This window comes from Grammomys surdaster, unplaced genomic scaffold (genome assembly GCF_004785775.1).
Source record: "Grammomys surdaster isolate TR1022 unplaced genomic scaffold, NIH_TR_1.0 139, whole genome shotgun sequence".
Classification (NCBI taxonomy): domain Eukaryota; kingdom Metazoa; phylum Chordata; class Mammalia; order Rodentia; family Muridae; genus Grammomys; species Grammomys surdaster.
Window position 1 is genome coordinate 5,006,844 of NW_021604597.1, and position 23,386 is coordinate 5,030,229.

General features: G+C 42.9%; 1 pseudogene; it reads right to left on the reverse strand.

Annotated features, from left to right (window-relative positions):
- Nucleotides 1-9,132: 9,132 nt before the first annotated feature.
- LOC114617995 lies at nt 9,133-10,597 on the reverse strand (annotated as a pseudogene).
- Between the last annotated feature and the right edge of the window lie 12,789 nt (nt 10,598-23,386).

The window sequence follows — 23,386 nt, forward strand, 5'->3', positions numbered from 1 at the left end:
AATGAGGGGCCATGTCACAGGAATGTGCATACGCTGAGGGGCTATGTTACAACAGCAAGTCACAAGCCTGCCTGATCTCTGCTCTGAAAGGAGAAACTGTCTTTGTCATGCTGAAGAGCCAGCACATCTCTTGCTGTTGAAGAAGGCCCTCTGTATGTCTTCAAGCAGTCTCCATACAGAAACCCTTGAAACAGAGCAGTAATGCTCACAAGATCCACATGGACTCCCAGACCTGGCTCTCAGGAGCTGTGCAGGGCATTACTGTGTCAGTAACTCTGGGGTACTTGTTCACTTGTGTCCTGACTATATCCTCCATTTCCTTCAAGTCACTTGGGAAGAACAGTCAAAGCTTCCATCTTTGTAAAGAATTATTAGTCTAGACATTTTACTATCTCTTTTGAATCTACCAATCTTTTTAAATGTCTTGGCAAATAGCTTCTGGTTGGCTATCTTTCCAATAACTTCTACAATTAAAGATTATAATAAAATATTAAATTCAAATATTTAAGCTTTATCTCTGTCCAAGGGACACTTAGACAGTGTTTGCACTCATTTCTTTTTACAAAGATTCTCATTATTTTGTAATTACATTCCAATTCAGTGTACAGTATTTTCCTATCTCCTTACAGAAGGATTTACCTTCACTTGGCTTAATCTTCAGATGAGGGATTTTTTTCCCATGTTCAAAAAAAAATGTCTGTGTAAGATAGATCCAAACTCAAGCCAATGGCAAAAAGAGTTACTGTGCTTCTTGCAAAGTCGTTAAATGAGAACAGCAGCTGTCTGCATGAGAGCAACAAACACCTAAACTTCCAGAAAGGACTGGCTGCTCAAAGCACCCCTGTGGATGGATCCAGAAGCTCCTTAGAAAGCACAGTGGAGTATGAGGTAATGGCCTATGTAAAGATGTATCCTTGGCGACAGAGGAAACCTAGTAAGCTGCATGTGATATTCCAATTGCTTTGCTGTGCTCTCAGTCTATCAGATTTAGTCTTAAGGAAAAGTCTCAGCCAGCAGATATTGCTTTGGTGTTAAATAGCTCAGAACAACACTATCATTTCTTTAGGAGAAATGTGTTTTTAAAGGTTGATTTTAAGTTTAACTTGAGAGACACTCTCCAAGGTTAAACTTGGATTTGCTTTAGCAAAGTAGATAGCAAAGTCACTGTAGTTACGTGAAATCAACTGAAAAAATGTAGAATTTATAAAGATAAGTAAAGAGCAGTAATGTATTCGCAGTGCAGAAAATACCACACACCCTTCTCTCAAGGCTCAAGGCCAGGAGGAAAGTGTGCAAGTGCCAGGGGAGGTGGACAGATATGAAGGAACAATGTTTTCAGCACACAGCAGGGCAGTTGCATGTATAAACTCACACTCACATCTCTGAATCACTGTGGTTCTAATACACAGCTTTTTGCTGTTGTGTGTTTTTATCCAGGCTGACAATATCTGCCTTTTACATGGTGTCCTTCACATTTAATGTAGGCACACATCATCAGTGTGTTTGAACTTATGCTTGAAATTTTCCATTTGTTTTCTATAGATCTCATGTCTTTTTTCATTCAGTAGTTTTTATCTAGTACCTAATTTTATAGGTGGCTAGCTATTTGATGATAGATAGGTGTTAAATAGATAGAGACAAAGATAGATAGATAGATAGATAGATAGATAGATAGATAGATAGATAGATAATACATACATACATAATACATACATGATAGACAGATCAGTAGATAGATACATACACACATGTATCCATACATGATAGATACATACATGACAGATAGATACATACATACAAGATAGATCAATAGATACATACATGCATACATGATAGATACATACATGACAGATAGATAGATAGATAGATAATACATACATACATAATACATACATGATAGATAGATCAGTAGATACATACATACATGTATCCATACATGATAGATATATACATGACAGATAGATAGATAGATAGATAGATAGATAGATAGATAGATAGATAGACAGATGATAGATGATGATGAAAATAGATATATACATAGGTAGCTAGATGGATAAATTGATAGGTGATAGATAGATGAAAGTACACTACTCTTTAGCTGTCTCCTTCTCCTTTCTCTTTCTCTGGACCCACTTTGTCTGTATTGTACGTGAAATACCATGATATAACTATTGTTTCATATACACATCAGCTTTCAAAAAGAATTTTAAAGGAAAATTTCGCAATAGGATGTGTCATGTCTGCCTACACAGTTGCTGTTTGCACCACTCCACACAGACCTGGTAAATATGGGTTTCCATCTGACCTCACTTCCTGTCCGACGAAAAGATATCTCAGTGGTTTTCATAGGACATTTTTCTGAGGTAAAAGTTATTCTCCTATACCGTGGGGCTGTGAGATGTGCTGTCTGGAAGGCTGAAATGAAAACTAGAGTGACCAGTAGCTACAGTGTGGTACAGCCTGGCCCAGGGTAGCAATGCTTTGAAGACTATAAAGCTGTGTTGGTGAATGATTGGACAGGATCACTCCCTGGACTCCATCTTGCTGTCCTCCCAGTATGTTATTCCAGAACTTTTCAATCCCACCTCCACTTTGCAGTTTGGCAGAATTTCGTTTTCCCCGAGATCTTTCCACTAAGGAAGTCATGTTCTCGATATCAATGCTAACACAACCAACCGAGAAAATAAGCTATGAAGTCTTCCGTTGCTGACAGGATTCAGTGAGCCAAGTGTAGCATCCTCAGGAGCTCAGCATGAGGCCCATCAGTTGTGTTTCCACCATTTCTAAAACAGTGTTCTCTTCCGGGTCCTTTCGTAGCAGCTGTGCAGCCTGGGGGTGGCAGACGTCAGGGTCCTCTGGTGCATACTCTGCCAACGTTGGTGACTGTCCTTGGGTACCTCTCCCGGGGAGGGCAAGACCCAAGTCAAAATGCTTCCTCCAATGCTCCCCCCTGTTCTTAATCCATAAAAGTCATTCCTTCAGTATGAGTTCTCCAACCTCATCTCACACTTGCAGCATGTATGCTTGCTTATATTTACGATGTTGGATGTATTTAACCATTTATCGTAATAGTGGATAATGATATAAAAAATAAAGCATAGCTAGTTTAAAGATAAAACCCAATTGCTCACAGGGATGTCTCTTTTAGAAGCAATGAAAACTGAGTAAGTAAATGACTTCTACATGCTCTGGGGGATTATAATGGAACCCAGATGCTGTCTACAATAATCATGTTGCTTTTCTGTAGCGAGTCTGTGTGGGCATTGTTCTCAGTGATTTGAATATATTATCTCATTTAAATGCAAAAATACTCTGTGACTGCATTAAATATACAATGGGAAGAATTACGGCCCAGGTAGATTCACAAGCTTGGCTGGACAAAGAGCTATGATTAAAAATCAAGCAAGATGAACTTGACTCCTTCTTGCTGGGGTTCACTCTGTTCTGTAACTGTTCAGTACCAGGTGTCTGCCAGGACCCTTCTAAACACTGAACATGTAACTCCTTTAATCCTAAACACTGGCTTGGGAGTTGAAATCCGTTTGAGACAAGACAGTTTTTAGGGAAAATCTTACAAGCTGAAGCCAGACTTGAAGCCAAGCACTTTTTATCTAGTAGACAGAGGTGCCACACAGCACGGAGACCTTGCACTTCATGGGTGTATATGAGGGAGATTCAAGGGAACCTCCCAGTTTCTTTTTTAACTTTGCCAGCACATCTGACAGATTGTGGAAGGGCTCTGACTGTTCCCTGCTGATGTCATCGAGTGTTCCAGAAACCAGATACCTGGGCAGTGTCTCTCTTCCATGGCATTTCAGCAGGCACCAGTTACTGAAGACAAACCAAACCCACCTTTTTATTAACTTCTGGTCCTGATGGGGAAACTGACTGATGGAGACCAAGTAGTAACAGAAAAAGGGTCTATGAAAAGGAAAAGAAACACAGCTTCTATCAGTCAGCTAGGGTATGGATTCATGCATTTACTCACAGATCTTTAATGACACCAGAATAGCACTTACTCCTGGGACAACACAGTCAAACAAAACACAGCAAACAAAACAAAATCAAATCTGAAAGCCTTCTGCTGGGTTTGGCAAGCCCACAGTAGGGAAGTGCTCTCCTTCGCTGTCATATTACCCCACTGTTTTTGAAGTTGATAAGATTTAGAGTCTGAAGTAGAGGAAGATGCAGACAGCCCAGCTTCTTTCTAAAGCTCACTCTTTTTAACAATCATATTTCTATCTGAATTTTACAACTTTTTTGAGAATTTTATATATGAGTATTTCTCTTCTTTAATTATTTTTACATACATACCGGCAGATGTACACATGTAACCCGCTGGGCCTATTTGCTGGTGCTCGCATATACACATGTACAATGTGCTTAGCGCTGACCACGTGGAACTGGAAAATCTCTTAGGGGCCTTGTCCCTGAAGAAGACTGACTCTTCCCATTACGTCAGCCATTCACTGCCCACAGCTCTTCGACTAGGGATGGGGCCATATGAGATTTTCCCCCATCCACTTTGGCAAGTTAACTAGTGTCTTTGCACAGGTCTCAGTTAGGAGAGCATATTGTTTCAATTTTTTGGGTGCAGTTCATTGTCGAATATAAAAGACACTTTCACAGAACATATCTTGATCCTTGGGCTCTTACTATCTCTAGATCCCCCTCTTCTTCCATGCTTCCTGGCCTTACTTGTAGAGGCTGTGTTGGAGCTGGGCACCCCAAGGTCAGCTGTCCTCTGCATTCTGACTAGTTATAGATTTCTTTAATGATCTGTCTCCTTCAAAAGAGGAGCTCTAGCTTGTTGTGATTTGATGTTTTACAACATGTGAGACAACATTCTTTAAAAGTGAATTGGTCCCTCCACCAACACCACACACACACCTCTGTGGAACTGATACTTAAAAATTCGAGTGGTTATCTGTGATTGGTGTTCGTTTGTTTGTTTTGTAAAACAGGATAGAGAAAATAAATGTTATTTAAGTTTTAATTTGCTACATGTAGTATTACTATTAAAATAAGCAAATATACATAAAATTAGATTAAGAAAAATACAAATTTGCTCATACTATGCCTGTAAAAACACTAACTCTATCTGCATCAGAAGAGCTTTGCAAATATAACCTTTGGTTCTAGTTGTGGAAAGTGTTTAAGTGCAATAAAACCTTAAATCATCTGCAGTGTTTCAGAGCGAACGCTGACTAGTGCCATGTATAAATCTTCCCCTAAAGCTAAAACTAAGAATGTGCTAAGCAGACCCAGTGAGTGGCTTGCCATGCTCCTCCCTAGGAAAATGTGGCTTTCCTATACATCACTCAATTCAAACCAGATGGGGAACAGCCAGCTGCCAGAAGGAGAGGAAAGATGTACCACATATTATAATTATGGGCTTCAGACAAACAAGGGGAAGGAGGAGATGACTTTAAAGCAAATGGGCAGTTTCTTCTGTGAAAGCTTTCCCTCCTGAGTCCAGCATACTCTGGAGAAAATGTCATCATCTCAGAAACATCAAATGTCTCAGTATAATGCCCCCACCTTGTCTAACCCAGTGCCTGGTGCCGTCTTCTTGGTTGTAAGTCCCACAATCCAATGCCACCAGGCTGTGGAGAAGGCTCCTGTGACTCACATTGAGTCAGTCATCATTTTAGAAAAGAGCATGCCATCTAACTAGGTCCAATTAGGGTGAATCCTGCAGTTTGCACAGAAACTACTAGAATGAAATGAGCTCTTGTTAGTAGAGGTGCCTGTTGTCTACAGTGTCTGACCATGCTACTGACGTCATATGAAGGTAAGATGAAGCCACGTGTAGGCAAAGACAGACATGCCTGGAAAGACAGACAGTGGGACCTTGAGGAAAACAAGTCATCCTCCTGATCAAACTGCTCCTGCAGCCGACAGTCCTCGGTTTTGGGTCAGGGGAACCAATAACCTCCCTCTCCCCTTCTATGTTTGGGTCTGCGTTTTCTATTAGTATTAGAAAAATCCTTAAGAACCAGACTCTAGTCTGAGGAACCATGTTAAATAATCACAAAAAGCTAGAGTTGCTGTAGTATAAATATCTTTCCGATCTTTTCTGAAATATCAGCCTTGTGACAGGCTTGTCACTACTATGTCCACCACACAAATGAGTTTCAAGGCTTCTCCAGTGTCGCACAGCTGGCAGTCAGCTGCTCTCAGCACTGCTAAGTTCAAATCCCAGGCTGCTTCTCTGCCAGCTTTTCTACCTCAGATCACAGGAGCGTGGAGTCCTTAGCAGCGTGTCAGGTGGTACAAACAGCCATGACAGTGATGTTCTCCTTCCTAGTGCATGGGCATCTTTAAATGTCTGAGGGAATGGGTATGAGTTAAGAACAGCGATGACAAATGGTCCTGTGTGCTATTTGGGGGCCTATGGTTGAAATGCTTGAGTCCTTCCAGTATCCTGTGTTGAAACCTAATGCCTTGGCAGTGGTGACCAGAAGTGAGACCGTGAGGAAGTGATCAAGGCTCTAGAACTTTTCTCTCCTGGGTGGAACAGGTACCATTATTGATTGAGGGAGATTGTTTGTTTCTCGATTCTGCCATGTAAGAGCACACCAACAAAGCACCACTGTAAGGCAGAAAGTGAGCCCCATCAGACTCCAGTTTGATGATGACTTAATCTTGGACTCTGGAGCCTTCTGAACTGTGAGACGCTGGCCATAGCAGCCCCCACCTGTGACTCCTGCTGTGGGAATCTGAGGCAGGAGGCCTGTGAGTTGAAGGCCTTTTTGGGATACAAGGTGAGTGTGACTTTGTTTCAATACACAACAGAAACAAAACCAAAAAACATCTGTGAGAAATAAATCTCTCTTTTCTTTAATTCTCATTTGTGTGTGAGTGTGTGTGTGTGTGTGTGTGTGTGTGTGTGTGTTTGAGAGAGAGAGGGCAAGGGGGAGGGGGAGGGCGAGAGGTTGAGGGGGAGGGGGCAAGAGGTAGGGTGAGAGAGAGCAAGCTCAAGGGCGAGGGAATGCCATGCGAAGGCAGGTACATATGGAAGCCAGAATATCATGATGAATCCGCTGGACCTGGAGTACAGGAGGTTGTGAACTACCATGCGAACACCAGATCCTCTGCAAAAGCAGCCAGTCCTCTAACCACTGAGCCAACTCTCCAGCCCCTACTTCTATTTTTCGAGAGCTGGGAATAGAATACATGGCCTCAGTGGTGCTAGATAAGTATTCTACCCATCCCCCTCTTATTTCCTATTTTACAATTATTTGTTTACTTATTTATTAGTTTTACTATTTGCTTAAGGCCTCACCAAGTTAACCAGGATACCTGGGCAGCTCAGACCGACCTTGGGACATGTGACCCAGGAAAGCGAATATGTTTCACAAAAGATCTAATGTTTGAAATTCAGAAAACAGACTTCCAGTTTCTGCCTGGGCGTTAGAGACATTTACTATTCTCCAACAGTAAGTAGAAAGTTGAACGAACTGGGAAACCCAGGTGACTTCACAGCCCCCAGCCACAGCCCCACCACCGGAACCTAGGGAGCCAGGCGCCCTCAGCTGGGCCAGGCCAGCACGGAAACCGGAAGTGTAACCACACACTGCTCACTGCAGGCTCTGCGGGACTAGTCTGAACTCCGGAAACACCAGCCACCGTGGGGCCAGACACGGCTGTCACTCCTCAGGGTTTCATCTGATCCTTGCAGTGAATATTTGAGAGAAACTCACTCATGCTTCCAACTCCGGGAAAGGAATCATTGTTAGTTTCTTCTTAATCTGGCCTGCCTTCAGGAGAAACTGACTTATAACGGTTTTCTCGGAGCCTGAGTGGCCAGCCGGGAGGGAGATGCTGCAGGAACCTTGGGCTTAGGTTTCTCACAGCCTGAGAGCTCCGGCTTCCCAACCACACTTTGCCACTGTATTTCTTGATGCCTACGTATAACAGCACCCTTGACCAATGCACGATGTCCTGCTATCAAGAAAAAAGTACAGGACGTACTGAAAGGCTTACACACACATAAACACATGCACACACCACACACACACCACACACACACACACACAAACATTGTGTTAAAACTGAGGTCAGCTGCACCATCGATCAACTGGCTCAGTGGATATCATCAAACAACATATTACACATGGCTCAGGAGTTCACACTGAACACTTGTCAAAGTGTTCTGATCCACAAAAAGATCTTAGGGGCCCATGCGCAATCTTTTTTTTTTTAAGGCTTCAAATGTATTTTAATAAGGTGATGCTGCATTACTGCTCCATTTCTCAGAAAAATTTTCAAATTGAAAGTATCAGGAACAAATCATAGTACACCAATAATAATGCACAGCATTACCTACCTAAGATAGGCAAGACTAAGAGCTACTGTCAGACCTTCAACACACAGCAACCCTGTTCCCAAGACTGTACTGGGCCTATCAAGAAAAGCTGTGAACAGCAACATCAGAGATACTTAAGTGTAGTCCTTACCCAAGAAAAAGGTGGAGGCAAGTTAACACAAGAGTTTTTTTTTTTTCTTTTTTTTTTTTTTTTCGAGACAGAGTTTCTCTGTGTAGCCCTGGCTGTCCTGGAACTCACTCTGTAGACCAGGCTGGCCTCGAACTCAGAAATCCACCTGCCTCTGCCTCCCAAGTGCTGGGATTAAAGGCGTGCGCCACCACTGCCCGGCAACACAAGAGTTTTTAAAGATACACTAAAATGAAAACCTCTAAGAGAAAATGTCTTCCTTAGGACATGAAGGGGTCATATATGAAATGTAACAGAATTGTATGTATGTTATAACCTCTATGGACATTTGTCTGAATTCTGACCTAAGTATAAATGGAGGATTGGGGTTAGGTCACTGGAGGATGTGTGTGTGTGTGTGTGTGTGTGTGTGAGAGAGAGAGAGAGAGAGAGAGAGAGAGAGAGAGAGAGAGAGAGAGAATGATCAAGATTAATAGAACTCTGAGACCAATTTCCTATGGTTCTCAAGGCCCTCAATAATCAATATACTTCAGGAATGCACCAGACAGACTTGATAACGCACTATACCACAGACTTTGACTTGTTAAATGTCACTCCTCCGTTCCCCCTCTGCCTTCAAGTGTACTCTCTAGAGTAGTACAAACAGGGAAGACCTATCTACTGGGAAGAACCCCTAACACTTTTTCAGGGTAGAATTCTGGCTAGTCCAAAAAAGGTCCCTTCTTTTAAAGGGCTGCAGGAAACTAGACAATACAACTTTATCTAGTATCGGTGGAGCAAATTCAGCTCCTGGAGCTGGACGGTTGAATGCAGGAGGAGTTCCACCAACTGTTCTAATTCCTTCCATTGTAGCAGCTTGGCAGAAACATTCAGTTGTTGGTGGGGTCAATCCAAGGGTCCCATATGACATCATAGTAACAGGTCCTGGAGGAGCTGGAGTACCAGGTGGCACAGGAGCAGGGGGCATGGCGCCTCTGTTGTTTATGCCCATAGCACTTCCTATAGCCATTTGGCCCATCCGTATCTCTTGTTCTCTCGCATCAGGGAAAGTTCCCTTGAATCCTTCCTGTTGTCGTGGCATCATTTCTTCTTGTTGTTGCCGCATCTCTTCCTCACGGCGCCTGTGCTCCTCTTCTTGCTTGAGTTCTAACTGCTTTCGTTTCTGAACCTCATGATTATGTAGCTCCTCCATCCTCCAAAGTTTTTCTTGACTGACTCATCAAATCCTGCCTCATTTGCATAACCTGGTGCTCATGGTGTGCCGCCTCGATTTCCATCTCCAGCTTCTCAGGAGCCTCCTTGATGTTCCTGTCCACTTGATCTTGCTTCTCCATCTCAATGAGTGCCTTCCAGCGCATGGCATACTCATACTCAAAAGGACCCAGCTTGTGCAAATCTGGGTGGCTGTTCTCTCTCCTTGTGAAATTGCTGGTTCTTTATAACCAGTTTCTCTGGAAGTCCCTCTTCATTGTCTAACTGGTCCATAGGCTCCACAGTCACAGATCGAGGAAATATGGTTAGCAAGAAGGAGCCTTCACTGCATCTGTCCAGAGCTTTCCGAGCAGCTGGCTTCCCTGAGAACTCAACAGTGCCTTCTCCTGAGGGCCTTCCTCTGTCATCCACAATGACTACAGCCCTCTCCACCTGGCCAAACACAAAAAAGGCTTCTTCCAGCTGGACACATACTGAGGAAGGTTGCAGACTGTAAGGGATGCACTGTGACAGGCAAAGCACACTCGCAGCTGCTTTCCACCGAGTGGCATATTGTCCAGCTCCACACTGGCAGTTTCCACTAGGGTTCGTGTTTCCAAGCGAATAAAGCCAAAGCCTTTATTCTTATGAATGAAAACTTTGCCTGCTTTTCCATATTTCTCAAAAAGTTTCCTCATCTCCTCCTCAGTGTTGCCAGGGGGAAGATTGCCCATAAAGAGACGGCTACATTGGATAAAGGTCTTCTCTCCTGGTGTCCTAAAATTCTTCAGGTCAATAGTCAAGCCTTCGTTCTGGCTGCTGGCCTGCTGTCCATTTGCAGGTATTGGTGGGGGTGGCTGCTGCTGCTGCTGCTGCTGCTGCTGTTGATGATGCTTCCTTGGAGTATGAGTCTTCTTCTCCAAGTTAAAGGTTTAATTGCTCTGCATTTTTGAACCCTTTACTTTGAACACCCTTTGATTTGAACACAGCAAAGCATCTGCCTCCCAGTCCTCTCTAACCCTGACTGCCTCTGCCCACAGTTCTTTGCTCAGAGTAAGGGCGATGCTGCATGGCCTCCAACATCCCGAGAAAAGCCCGTGTGCAATCTTAAGTAGGTATCTGCAAAGCAACTTGATTCTTGCAGAGTGAGCAGTTTTCAAGTGTTCAGGAATCTAACTAAAAGAAACTGAGTGACAGGAGGCAACGTCCTCTGTTTTTTTATCTGAAAACTATAGATTTGATGTGTCCCCGGGGGCCATTCCTGAAAGCTCTCAATTTGAAATTTTCTGTGCAGATAGAATATGAGTAGATACAGACAATAGGCTTCCCCTGTTCAGAATTCCCCTGTCAGTCCTAACTCCTGACTCCCCTGTTGTTGAGAGATGTAAATAACTTTTACATGCATTTGAACATAGGGAGTGGAGGGTCTTCCTGTTCAATTGCACTGTAATAGAGAGTGGCTGGTTTCAAACAGAAGGGGGTGACTTATTCTCACCAATGCCCTTGAACAGAGCCCTGCTCCTCTGCTGTGCTGCTTTGTAAACATGGCCCTCTAGATGTGGGTCCTAGAGCACTTCAGAGCCATCTTTCCATCCAGAGCTAATACTGTGGACACCTCTATTCCAATTTGCTTTCTGTTGCTGTGATAGAGACGCTGAGCAAAACCAACTTGGGAGAAAAGAGGTTTATTTCCTCTTACAGATCAAGGTCATAGTCCATCACTGAGGGAAGCCAAGGCCGGAACCTGGAGGCAGGAACTGAAGCAGAGACCTTGAAGGAAGACTGCTTGCTGTCTTGGTCTACATGGCATGGTCAGCCTGCCTTCTTATACAAACCAGGACCACCTGCCCAGGGATGGCATGGCCCACATTCCTCTGGCTCTCCCGTATCGATTATTAATTATGAAAATGCTCCAGAAACATCGACAGGCCAATCTCATGGGCATTTTCACAACTGAAGTTCTACCTTTCCAGATGACTCTGGTGTGTCAAGTAGAAAAAAAGAAATGAAGAAAGCCAAACAAAAACAGCTAGTGCACCGAATAAAATACCCCATCAGCAATCCCTGCCACACAGATATTGCTCTAGGCTCAGTCAGTCACTCTTCCCCTCTGGGGGTTCCTGGTTTTCTCCTCATTCTAACTTCCTGTGTTTTCCATGTCTTAGTTACAGATCTACCACGCCCCCCACCTGCACTCCCCTTGGACTGTAGGCTTGTTTTTCAAACTCTCTGATACCACATTAAATCCAGGCCTTGGGACTGTCTGATACTCAACTCTCCCCAAGTTTCCTCTCTCGCTGGAGAGAGTCCAGGGTAGAAGGAGGCAGAAACAGCCTGCCTGCTTCAAGTCAACGTTGCTTGATTTAATAACGATGAGACGTGCAGGGAGGCGTCAAGCCACAAGCTCGGGCTTGGATAGCTCAGTACTGACAGCTTCTGAGAAGAAGCAAAGACTGCCTGACAAGAAACAAATTCAGCTCACTCCGCAGAGCCAAGGCTGGAACCTTCTTAGAAAATGCACAAGGGTTAATCTCTTTGGTTAAGCCTTTGCAATCAATTTAAAAAGATGGACTGAATCTGAAGACTTCACATTACAGCTTAAGTGATAACAGAATTCTTGAGGGGCTGGATACTTGTCAGGTCCAAAAGAAGCTCCATTTGCCCAAATTCCAAAAGGGACAAATGGCTATCTGTGGTGTCTATTTGCACACCACAGCACCTGCTGGCCTCCAGGCTCCCTCACTACCACAAAGCACCAGTTAGGATATCAGAGTCCTTGCCTCCTTACCCTACCCAAACTTCTCCAACCCATCCCCTCCCTCCCTGCAGCTACCCGCTTCAGTATAACTGCCATTCGGGCTCTGCTCGCTTGGTCTTTCTCTTTCTTCTCTCTGTCTTCTCCCCTTCTCACCCTCCTTCCCAAATTCCTGCTTCTCTCCCGGCCAGTTCCAGTCTACTACTTTCTCTCTCTGCCCTGGACTCTTCTAGATGCCTCTGGCTGTTTCCACCTTCATAGCTATAATCAAAATCTCCCTTTAACCATACCATGAAGCAGTCACACCATCTGTGTTTCTGACACTGTCTCTGTCCAAGTGAAAAAGTTTCATTTTTCTCATCAGACAAAATAAACAAACAAACAAATGATCTTCCTCATATCATTACTGATCAAATTAAATTACCGAATGCATATAAATGGCTGGAAACAAGTTCTACTGTATAGAAAATAGTCAGTAGTTTGGGTATAATTTATATTTTTAACTGGAAGTTGGGAAGATACTAGATATGATTTGAAAGAAATAAGTCTACAACAAAGCTCAGATTGCCATTTATGTTTGCATATAGTAACCACCTAGTTACAGTCTTATAGAAGCAAATAATCAGCCAGGTGGAGTAATAAGAAATCCCAAGTCGAGGCCAACTTAGGTTGAATAGGGAGTTCTATACAGACTGGACAACTCAGTGAAGTCCTGTCTCAAAATAAATCTCTTAACACTTTAAATTTATTTTTAGTTTTTTATATGTATGAATGTTTTGCTTCTCTCTCTCTCTCTCTCTCTCTCTCTCTCTCTCTCTCTCCCCCCCCCCGTGTGTGTGTGTGTGTGTGTGTGTGTGTGTGTATACAGTGCCTGTGGACACCAGAAGATGGAGTTTGACCCCTTGGAACTAGAGTTACAAGCAGTTGTAAGCTGCCACATGGGTGCTGGAAACTGAACCTGGGTCCTCTGCAAGACCAGCTGATGCTCTTAAACACTGAGCCATCTTTCCAGCCTTATTCCTATTTTTGAAGGACATGGACATTCACATGCAAATGTCCTGAATCATAAAGTCCAGCACGTATATGTTAATGACAATATTTAAAATGGCAGCACCCAATCTGGCTTGTAGTTACAGGGCACCATCTTCCTGGCTAGGCAAGGCCGCTCTCACTGCTGCTCAGCTCAGGCCGCTGGCTCAAGTGGGCCAGAATACTGGCCCTTGAACCCACGAGATGCCAGCATGGAAGATGGCTCTGCCAGTCTACCACATTGTCTCCATAAGGCTGGGCTGAGCCCAGACCATCCCACCACCCACGCGGTACCCGGTAGAAATGAGACTCTAATGCTTAAAGATTATCCAAAGGCTTTATATGTTTGGTAGTGCTCAATAAACAAGATGCCCATACAATTAGAGGTGTAACCCAATATCTAACCTTATAATATAAATCGCTACCCAGGACCGTCCTGGACACAAGTGTGGTTCTCCATGGCTCCTACTTCTCCTCTGTCTAGCTCCTCCTCTTCCTTCTCCTCTTCCTCTCCTTACTCCTCCCACATTAGCTCCTCCCAAAATACCAAGTTTAATGTAGCAGAAAATATACCCCTACACATATATGTGCACACGTATTCACAAGGCTTCTAAGATTGACCAGTCTATGCTTTTCTAATTCAAGAGAACCTTTGAAGATTTTATTTTTCAGTTGTTTGTTTTTGTGTAGAAAGTCTGAATTCCTCAAAAGAATTGAGTAAATATGTCATGTGACACACAGAAAATAAATCCATTTCATACCATGGAAGACTTTCTTCCCAAGAACAAGTTATCAGCTATGTAAACCCATTCCCACTGGGAAGACACGACTCCAGACACCAGCAGAGCCCACACTCCTCAATCCAGTCCTTCAGTTGTTCCTTGCTTGAGTCTGGCCTTACTGCAGGAAAATGTCATCCTGGAAATGGCTTCAAAGTTGTGAATGGCAGACTGTCCTTCAGACTTACTCTACCTGGCATAAGTTTCTGCAGTGTGTAGGGAATTCAGAGAAATACCATGAAAACTACCCAAAGGAGAGAAAATAATCACACTGATACCTTCTGCCCAGTAGATTTAACTTTTGTTTTAAAGATTTGTTATTTCACAGTATGTGGTATTCATGCACAAGTATATGTATGGTGTGCCATCATGTGTGCAGATACGCATTCAGACCAAAAGAGGTTGATAGATCCCCAAGAACTGGCAGTTGAGAACCACCTGATAGAGGGGGCCCCAAGTAAATCTGCATTCTGGGAACCAACCCCAAGTCCTCTGGAAGAGGAGCAAGTGGTCTTATAGGGAGTTCTATACAGACTGAACAACTCAGTGAAGTCCTGTCTCAAAATAAATCTCTTAACATTTTAAATTTATTTTTAGTTTATATGTATGAGTGTTTTCTCTCTCTCTCTCTCTCTCTCTCTCTCTCTCTCTCTCTGTGTGTGTGTGTGTGTGTGTGTGTGTGTGTGTGTGTGTGTGTGGTGCCTGTGGATGCCAGAAGAGGGAGAAACCTTGGAACTAGACCCCTTGGAACTAGAGTTACTGAACAGTAACTGCTGAACAGTCTCTCCAGCCCCAGCTTTATTTTAAACTCACACGTTAGCTACTCTGTCACATTTTAAGGATTGGAAAATGGGCTGGGTAAAAAGTAATGGCAATTGCTTCAAATTTTTGTCGCGATTAGAAACATCTGACTCCATCCACACCCTGTCAGTGTCTCCACACACCACCTACCATACTGTTAGATTCTGACCATTTTGTTCATGTTTTTCTGTATCCACTTAGGAATATGTAAGTAGTTGGTATTTTTGTTGTATGTTTTGTGTTTTGTTATTATTACACTGGATTACATAAGGCCATGTCCATGAAAGTTTATAATCCATTTTGGTCAAATACTACATACATTTTAAAATAAAGATATAGAATATTCTGAGACTGAGAATTTAAATGTACTAGACAAATCTCAGAGGGCTGGTTGCTAAAAGTTAAGTGAGAAGTGCTGATTTCTACTTATTTAAATACACAGTAAGAGTTCCTGCGTTGTCAAAATGCATCTCTCGTTTTCTAAATATCTCTTCCTCAAAACTGAAGGGCTGGCTGACACATCCCACAGGCTAAAGGACCCTGTGCAAATGTGGGCTGTGAAGGAAGGGAAATCATTCCACTGTGAAGCCTGGGGACGCATTGAACAGAACTGCAGCCATTGCAGTCATTTAGCCATCAACTACACCGCATCTACGTCAAGAACCGGTGTAAAGTGGAGGCCTGGCCTACGGTTAGAAAAACTCACAGATGTCTCACACCAAAGAGATGCACGCAGACACTGCAGACACGGTGCTGAGTCTCGGCCAATTCAACCCCGAGGAGAAGGCTATGATAAAGCGTCCTCTCCTCTTTCCCTGGTCTCTCCTGTTTATCCCACAGCCTCCACAATTTAGGAGATAGCCTTGAGGAAAAAAACAATACTGCTGGAGAGGAGTGTTCCGTTAGATACTGACGGTAGGGATTCACGATAAGGACCAGAGCAATGTGTCTGTGAGTAACGTGCTTGCTACACAAGCTTGGGACGTGAATTCAGTTCTCTTGCACCCAGGTAAATAGCCTGTTGTGATAGCACACACCGGAAACCCCAACACCGAAAGGGGAAGTAGGGGAGGAGAGACAAGCAGCTCCCAGGGTCCAGCTGGCCACTAGAGTGTGAGACACACTGCTTCAGAAAAATGAAGTGAAAACCTTAGAGAGACTGCTCAGTGGTTAGACCACTGGATGCTCTGCAGAGGACAAAGGTCCAGTCCCCAGCACCCGCATGGTATCTCACAACATCTGTAACTCCAGTTCTAGGAGAGCTAGAGCCCCCTTCTGGCCTCCACTGGTACTGCATGCGCACTCGTGTGTGTGTGTGTGTGTGTGTGTGTGTGTGTGTGTGTGTGTGTGTGATCATATACATGCACTCAGGCACATATACATACACATTAAATGTGTATAAAACATACACATAAATAAGTATAAAACATAGGTGGATAATATAGATGAAGCCACCTGATAGTGACTGGCTTCCTTCCACAAAGGTGCATACCCATGCACACAAACACGTACACACACATGCACACACTATAGACATATATCTAAAATAAATATATACATACATACACACATAACACAAGTTTAAGGTAGGCTCGACTGAACTTCTAGTATACTTCTTAAAGATTCTCAGAGTTTAAAGTTACTAATAGGTTGTAGAACTGCCCAGGGCCATTGTCTACGGGCTGGGAAGGGTGTAGCAAGGCATTGGGGGGCTCACTAGTTGTTCTTGGAAAGAGAGAGTCCTTTCCTATTTGTAGGAAATCCAGGGTATTCGATAATCAATCAATGAATTGATTTTCATTTCCTGATTTAAGCTATTTTTCTATTCTTGGAATGCCCTGCCCCCTAAATATTTTTATTCCATCATTTGCATGGAAACATTTTTACCCAGGGTAGTCACATGTTTATACAACTTCCTCTTCTCTTCATTCTCAGGGATAGATATAATTTAAAATATTGAGAAAGATTCTTTCCTGCTGCTTTTATTAACTATTTTAAAAATAATAATACTCAGACTGTGAATACTCTTAGTTTATGCATTTCTCACTTTTAATAAGAGCTCATTGAAGGTGAGCTTGGGGATGTTTTCAACCACACAACAATTTTGTTAATAAAAGTCTGCTACAGATGTGTGTGTGTGCGTGTGTGTGTGTGTGTGTGTGAAAGAGACTGCCAAATTTGTTGAAGCATACCTTTAATCCCAGCACTTGAGAAGGAGTGAGTTCAAGGCATCGAGAGCTATACAGAGAGACCCTGCCTCAGAAGAAACAACAAACAAACCCTTTCTGGAAAGGATTAACTAAAGTGGTGTCTTAGGTAGAGTCACTATTGCTGTGTAGAAACACCATGACCAAAGCAACCTGGGAAGGAAACAATTTATTTGGCTTATGCTTAAATCATTGTTAATCATTAAAGGAAGTCAGGACAGGAACACAAGCAGGGCAGGAACCTGGAGGCAGGAGCTGATGCAGAGGCCATGGAGGGGTGCTGCTTATTGGCTTGTTCCCCATGACTTGCTCAGCTTCCTTTCTTATAGAAACCAGGGCCATCAGCCCAGGGACTGGGCCCTCCCACATCAATCACTAATTAAGAAAATGCTCTACAGGATTGCCTACAGCCCAATATTATGAAGGCAATTTCATTATTGAGGCTTCCTCCTCTTGGATGATTTTAGCTTGTGTCGAGTTGACATAAAACTATCCAGTACAAGTCAGAAGATCCATGCTGAATGCAGGTGACACCATCTCAGACCCTGGGGATGGATTGTAACAAATATGGACCTAGAATGACCACAGAACTTCCTACCTCAGCTTCCCCTTGCCAGGATGAGAGTATGTACCACTTCCATGAGGGACCCAAGCTTCTGGAACCCTGGGATAAAAGAAATATTTCCTCCCCTTATGTTACTCTGTCACAACAGTAAAAAATTAACACCCATATATTTATTTATCTTAATATTTATTTTTATTATTTTTTTAACTATCTGTGTATGTATATATGTGAGTGCAGGTATCTGTGGAGGCCTGCAGGGGGCATCAGGCCCTTTGAAATGCGAGCTACCATTTGAATTTAGGTCCTCTGCAAGAGCAGTATGTGCTCCTTTTTATAAAAAAAAAAAAAGTTTTTATTTTGTTTTACTTTATGTGTATGAATGTTTGCCTGCATGTGTCTGTAGTACCTAAGGAAGCCAGAAAAGGCTGTCAGATCTCCCTGAAATGAGACTTCCAGTTGTGAATCACTATGTGGGTACTAGGGCTCAAACCCTGGTCCTCTGAAAGAGCAGCCAAGGCTCTTAAATGCTGAGCCATCTCTCCAGCCTCCACCCCCACATATCTGTTTTCAATTGACTATTGGAATTTGGTAGTTGTGTATTTACTGGTACAAAGGAAATCATTAATCTGTCATAGGAGAGCATGATTAAGCCAAATTAATCAAGATGTCCATCACTACAAATAACTGAGATTTACTCCTTTTGGCTTGGGGAAATATCTGTGCCCTTCGAACACTGTCTCCTCATTTCTGCCACCCTGGTCTCTAGTAAACACCAATGCACTGTCTGCTTTGATGGGTTCAACTTTTTAAGAACACAAAGAAGGGACATGGTCTAGATTTTTGTTTTGGGTTTTGGGAGGTATTTGTTTTGTCTTGTTTCCTGCGCCTGGCCTATTTCACCTAGCACAGTAAGCTATGGTTTCATTCATACTTTCACAATATTATTTGTCTTTTTAAAGGCTGAATAGTAATCTATTGTGCATATATACCACAATTTTAAAATCAGTTCATCAGCTGATGGGCCTTAGGTCAATTGCTACCCATGACACCAGCATCAGGTTAAGAGTGGCCTCAGTGTGGGCTGTAGAATGGCTTCTCTTCCAGGAATTTGTTTGTTTGCAGCCAAGGTCTGATTCATGTTGCCCACATGGACTCAAAATCTTTCTGTGGCTGAGGATGACAATGAACTCCTGATGCTGGAATTGAACTTCTACCACAACCCATGCACCCTATTTCTCTTTGGTGCTGGGGATTAAATCTGATGTCTCATTCTTCCCACTAACTGGCCTACATCTCCAGCCCCTCTCTAGGAATTCTGGAATGCGTTCAAACGACGACAAAGGTTTAGGGTTGATCTTACGTGGTTACCTCAGCCTTAATCCATACTTTTTTTTAAGCAAACAGTTTCAAATAAAGAAGACGTTCTTAGCACAGGCTGATGTTTGACCAGGAGCAGCCTAGGGCACGGCACATGTCCTGCAGATGGCCCTCCCACCAACACCCTGCATTTTAACTTACTTTTTCTGTAGACTGACTTCATTCCAGTATAAATTTCTGGGGGGTAAAAACAATATATTTTTCCTTTCGTCCTCAGAGCCAAGCACATGATTAATTAATGTTTGTGGAAAACTTGAGTCAGGGATTACTTGAGCACTGGCCTGTGTGTTCAAAAGAGACTCACTCTGGAACCAGGCCCGTTGCTTGGGGAGCTAAACAATTCCAGTTGAGATACTTTACTAAAATTTTAATAATGAGCTTGGGGTTTCTCAGTCCTGCACAGCTCCAAAATCCTTACTCCAAATGGAATTTTAAGATGTCTATAAATTTCCTGGACCATCAGTCATTGGTGAATTTATAGATTCTACATTGGATATCTATTGGTGAGTAGCTGAATACCATACTACTTGGCAACTTCAAACAAGTAGCCTTGATTCATCTCTGTCCTTTGGGTCTAAGGGCTATGGGTATAGATAGCTGTGGTTCACTGTTCCACAGTTCCTCCCAAGATCCCTCTCAAAGCTGGCAGATCCTGCCAGCTGAGGCTGCAATCACTTCAGGGATATACTAGAGGAGTAGCTAGCTTCAAAGACAATCCCTGGATACTGTCAATCCTTGCAATATCCTGCTGGGAGAGGCAACAGCTCCTGGCCTCACATGACTACAGCTGGCTCTACCAATCGTAAGAGGAGAGAACAGAGGATGCCCTGGGCACAAGAGGCTTTAGTGACCATATTAGCTTTGTCACGCTGTATTTATTAGTTAAAAGTGGGTCACAGCATCATATCCACAGACAAGGGTCAGGAATTAAGTCGTGTGAGTGTCAGTCAGTGGGCAAGGAGGATGAGGGCCACCTTAGAGGGTGATGCATCAACCATCTCTCCCATGCTAAGCTCTGAGAAATCATCCTCAGCATGTAAATGGTGTCTAGCACCATGACAGATTTGAAATAGGTGAGATACAGGATTATTGGGGCCATGCAGCTTCCAAAGTCTGTTCTGAATTACTCATGAAAAATGCAGCTTTCCATTTTTGTCTTGCTATCTCTGTTCTAAGTCCTTTCCTTGACACTTTGGGATGCCTTGCTCTTTCTCTAAAGGCCCCTCCAGCTATGTGGCTGCTTCTCCACCTTGCTGCTGACCTCCACACTGGGTTATCTCACATGGCTACTAGGGCTGTCAGTTTTAAATGCATTCGTGATAACTCAGAGTCACCAATAATGTGTTGGTGTCACATTAAGGAAACATACTAAAAAACAGTTCTCCTTTGGGTAATTTAACCTACCTTGAGGCCAGATTTGAATTCTGTGCTTCTCTTTTCCTAAGTGTCCCATTTTTTTCCTGTCATATGAGTCTGAATTTGTACCTGCCTGAATGCTGTCTTGTGAATCTGTCTCTGTGTCTGTCTGCCCTGACATAGGACTTTGCTTTGTATCTATTGAACATCCCAGAAAGCATCATAGATATTGAATGAGGGATACTTTTCAGAAATCTTTAACAGAGTTTTACAAGGGATGAAGTCACTGAGTCCAACTGACCCCACTGACCCAGATGATAAACAGTATTACATCACTGTTTACCAAACAACATCCTCTGCATGTGGCATTCAATATTTATGGAAGCTATGATACTCATTGTATATGGCTACTTTTAACCTATTCTTGATGTTTCTGGCAAATTTTTTATCATAGCACAGCTGCATGATGACCTAAACAGTAGGTTGACAGGATCCTAAGAAGAAGGTCCAGATATAAGAAGATAAAGAAGACAGAAAAGTTAGGGTCAGGAGGTCTCACACAAGCTGTTTCTTGTGCCAAGCAAGCTTATTAAGAAGTATGCCATCTTACTCTTTGCAGAGAGCGAGTGGGCCAAGGTCAGCGGCAAGCTAAGTCAGACAATGCTACTACAAAGAATCCAGGACAATGCAGACAGCAGCTGCCTGAGGATTATAACCACATCTCTACAGAGGAGAGAGCCAGCTTCCCAGGAGCTGAAGCCTTAACTACCTGGTCCTCAGCCCCAGAACGGACCTTACCAAGTCTGCCCCCAGTCAAAGGCACAGAACTAGGTTTCTTTTGTTCTTTCATGGGGCTTCTAAGCCTTGGATTGATCTAGTTTTCACAACATCATTACTCTGGGTCAAGGGCATGGTCGAGTACGTAACTTAAGAATACATCTATACATTACCTTAGGTTATAAAAGTTGATTACATGGAAATCCAAGGCAATTAAGGTTGGCAGTTACATTGTTCTCTTAAAGGCAAGTTAAACAAACAGTTTGAATACATAGTAGGGTTGCAGTCTCAACTCTTAAAGTGACCTCACGGTTTATCATTAACTCTGGCTGTGAGGCTCAGCAAAAGTTAAGTCTCTTAGAGTGTAAAGTATCATCCCTGTTCTCTTTTCTCAAAGTCCTTTGCACAGGAGTGATATTTGATATTGATTCTCCCACCTCTCTCTCTCTCTCTCTCTCTCTCTCTCTCTCTCTGTGTGTGTGTGTGTGTGTGTGTGTGTGTGTGTAGGAGTGCAGTGTGTGTATGTATTTATGTGGGTTGTGCGTATGTGTGAGTATATACATGGAGGTCAGAGGTTGACATCAGGTTCCTTCCTCAATCCCTCTCCCTTTACATTTTAAAAGGTCTCTCACTGAATCTAGAGCCTGTAGATTGGGCTAAGCTGATTGCCCAGCACTCTCCTTGTGACATGAATGGCCAATTTCCTCAATAAGTGGACTGAAGCAATAGGTCCCAGGCTTCTGACTGTACCTTGTGAAGAAAACTGAGCTTCTTCCCAGACAATCAGTTTCTTATAACATGGTTTGCTTCAAGAGGAAAAAGGGGGCTACCAGATCTCTAGTATGTTAGGCCCATAGCTCTCAACACAGCATTTGAATCCTCCAACTGCAGTTGCTTAAAATGTACAAGTCCATCCTCTTATTCTTATTTGTAATTATATTTTTTCTTTGAATCTGATTAATATTCCATTATCCATTCACTCGTTCATACACAACTAGGTTGATTCCAACTATAGAAAAGAGAGTGGATGGACTTAGAATGCATAATGCAATTGAGGTCACACAAGCTCAGAAAGAAAAAAAAAACTTTACATGTTCTTCCTCATTTGTGGAATGTAATTGTTAATATGTGCATATATGGAAACAGATGCACATATGGGCACAGCATAACATGAAGTGAAAAAATCAGGAAAGGCTAAATATTAGGGACTGAGGAAAGACTGAATGCAGGCAGTGGATATGAGTTATGAAAGGATATAGTTAATTGTTTTCCTAATTCTAACCCTATCATGGATTTTTCATATTTAGTAGTGGATAAGTTCATACAAATATATTTGATATCACTTTATTGCTACTTTTTTATGACAGTAATATCTAGTTTTACTGTATGTTTCCCCTATCTAGTCTCATATTCTTGGTCATTCAAGAAGTGTTGTGTCTGAGTTCCATCATAAGGAGTGATTTCAGTCAAATCAGATATTGGTTACTCACACATACCTTGGGCCCTCGTTGTGTTAGCTAGCATATCTTTCAGGTAGGATATCAATGTAGATCAAGGTGTTTTGTGTCTGAGTTAGTGTTTACATTTCTCATTTGGAAGCATGCAAAGTGCCTTCTTGTACCAAGCATTCTGGCATATAGGCACACATGTTCTGTGTAGACCAGCTCAGCTCTTCTATGTTCCATGCATTGTGCAGATGTTGTCTTCAGTATTGGGGTCTTGCTAACAGTTTGTGGAGAGCAACTTATAGTCTTGCAACAACCTGAATTGTTTGGGGATTCCTATGAGACTCCATTAGCCAACAACTCACTTAGTCAACCCCAGTACTGCTATCGTCATAGATAGTGTCCTGCTCAGCTATCATCAGAAAAGTTTCCTCCTACAGCAAATGCAAATATTGAGACCCACAACCAGGCATTATGCAGAAAGTAAGAAACCTTGGAAATACTCACCCCTAAACCCCAACCCTCTCAGGGCTCAGGGAACCCCTCAGAGTACACCAAGGTCCTCTAAATCAACATGGTAAACACACAAGAAGTCATCAAGAGGGGGGCAGTGTGAACAAGACCTGCACAAGTCTGCTTGTGCTG